Below are 2529 nucleotides of genomic sequence, written 5' to 3'. Positions count from 1 at the left end.
TTGAAATCCATTTGTGGCGGACGATATTTAATTGTGTCCCATGGATGTTTAATAAGAACTGGATACAGCGTCGGAGGCGAGGTCTCGTTCTTTCCTATGAGAGCTGCTCATTGGCGCATGAGGACAAAATGGCCCAACTTTTGAGAGAGCGAAACTTCACAGATTACCCATCAGAACCTGTATGTACAGTGACAGAGCATGCGCCCCTTAAGCTCCGCCCCTGGAGCTCCCACTCTCGGCTCACTAGAATGAATGGAGACAGAAAATAAATCTAGATTCAGCTTTTAGTGCATTTTACAACTTTAAGGACCAAATGATTATAATAAGGGCTATAAAATAGTTCATACTGTGTAGTTAATTTTTTTTTTTTAATTACCCGCTGATTTATAGACGTCTCTTTCCCAATGTTAGTCAATGGGGAAAAGTATTTCTGGGCCGGGTGACGTCACAGACTGAAATTGTAGTACCGCCGTTTGGATTCAACAAATATTTTCATCAGTCCGGCGCACTTCCTGGGGGCTTGGTCAGTCCGCTGAGGGCTTTACCTCTGCTACTGCATGACCTCTTTAATGACTCTGTTTATGCCCCTGTATAACTGATCAATAAAACGGTGGTCAACAACAGGGAGACCTTTCCTGTAACTGATTGATCATTTATAAATAAGTTCATGTCACACAATACAGTATGATTTGATGTACATTTAAATGACTGGATTTCAGTGGGAGCTTTTCCTGTCGATGGACCTGAATACTGTATTAAATGCTTTTACACCAACAACAAAACTCAACACTTTTATTTCGGAAAATGGTTAAAGTTGAGTTGAAGATTATAAATACCCTTGTGTTGTTTTACCTGACTTGCAAAGTGAGTTCTTGCACTGATAAGGATGCCCTCTATTCTAGGAACAGCAGCCCACGCAACATGAAAGAAAAAGAAAATGCAAGCTGCTGAAAAAAACAAACATTTAACTTGCATGATGAAAAAAAAAAAAAGAAATGTTTAATGCATGAGATGAGCATCAGCACATCAACACTAAACACTGCATTCTTTGGTCAATGTATGGGCAAAAGGAGCAAGCCTTTGTTACTGTGCATTAGGGAATATCTTAACTCTATAAAGGTGTTAGATAACTCCTACACAGCCCTAATCAAATAACTGTTCTAGTCATATATCTTTGTAAACATCCACAACATCCTTTCTGAAGGTTGTACTGCAGTAAAGCACAGAAGCCAGTTGTGCTTTAATACTGTTTGACTTGAACCGTTTTCTGAATGCTTAGTTCTTCAGGGTTACAGAGAAGACTTTGGACAACACCTCAGACCTGATTGGCCTAGTCCAAGAGCTCTGATGGACTCAGGTCAGTAAAGTCTACGTTTTCTGTATCATCAGCCATGCCAGTTCATTGGCTCCAATTGGAATAAGTGACAGTACCGTAGTCCGACAGTAGTTACTGTTGGGACCAGTTCTCTGTACCCTATACATATTCCTGCATAAGTGTTATTCCGTCTTTACTTCAGGACCACTCCAGAGATATGGCTCCCTCCGATACCAACAGAGTCACAGCTCAGACCCACTTCAGCATCTTCCAACTAACTCAGGTATAACAACCCTCTCTTGTTATTATGGTGTAACATGGTGCGTGTGTTATTTATTTGTTAATATGTTTGAATATGCAGGAAGAAAGAATAATAGCAGTTTTATTGCCTGCATTGCAAAAGACTAATTGCATTGTTTTGTAAAAAGACAATAGATTCTGTAAACGATAAGCAAGGCAGATGTTCTTCAGTCATCCGTTAGAAAAGATAACTTGCACATTAAAAGGAGAACTGGTTATGTTTGAAATGGTTTTGAATTATTTATTGTTTTTGGAAGAAAAGAAGAAGAGTTGTAAACCTTGCATTTTTTTTCTCCGTATGAGCTCTCAAGACCATAATATGTCAAGTCATTGTATGCCTTAATGTGTGCTTGTTTCTCTTAGTACACAAGGCTATGAAAGATGCATTCATGTTGATTGCAACTTCATCTTAATTGTTTATTTGTTTTGTACGTCTCTAAGGTGGAGCAGAGCACATCAGAGCCCTGCAGCATCATGCACAGACGGCTGGTCACCACTTCCAAGGTGATTGATTGATGCACACACTACACTATTCCCACATTTTCTTAATGATTATAAGGTGGTGAACATACTTGCAGCAACAAGCTTTAGGATTTTAAAAGATACAGCAGCTTTAGAGAGGAAGAAGTGAGATATACCATTTGCTTTGCCACATATCAATAAAAAACACTGAGAAACACTTACATTTTCAGACATTGATAGCTATCTTTTTAGTCTGTACTGCTGTGCATTACATCTCCAGTCAAATTCAAATACTTCTTTAGCTTTTTTTTAGGCAATGCAATAAAGATGTATTTGTATATACACATTTCATACCCAAAGTGACTTACAGGTAATACAGCAAGAAGCACAAGAAACAATAAAACATTATAAGAAAGCGTGCAAAAGCATATAAAGCAAAAACAGTACGGGCA

The 2529-nt window shown here is 38.5% G+C and overlaps 1 long non-coding RNA gene across 1 annotated transcript; it reads left to right on the top strand.

Annotated features, from left to right (window-relative positions):
* The first annotated feature begins 1277 nt into the window (after nucleotides 1-1277).
* Nucleotides 1278-2121, top strand: LOC104968242 (uncharacterized). The gene is made up of 3 exons (XR_800813.1): nucleotides 1278-1357; nucleotides 1518-1598; nucleotides 2057-2121. It is a non-coding gene; the product is annotated as an uncharacterized lncRNA (long non-coding RNA).
* The last annotated feature ends 408 nt before the right edge of the window (nucleotides 2122-2529 follow it).

Source organism: Notothenia coriiceps, unplaced genomic scaffold, assembly GCF_000735185.1.
Source record: "Notothenia coriiceps isolate Sejong01 unplaced genomic scaffold, NC01 NC01_scaffold00038475, whole genome shotgun sequence".
Lineage (NCBI taxonomy): Eukaryota > Metazoa > Chordata > Actinopteri > Perciformes > Nototheniidae > Notothenia > Notothenia coriiceps.
The sequence above is the reverse complement of the archived record's forward strand: the minus strand, read 5'-3'. Positions and strand labels throughout refer to the sequence as shown.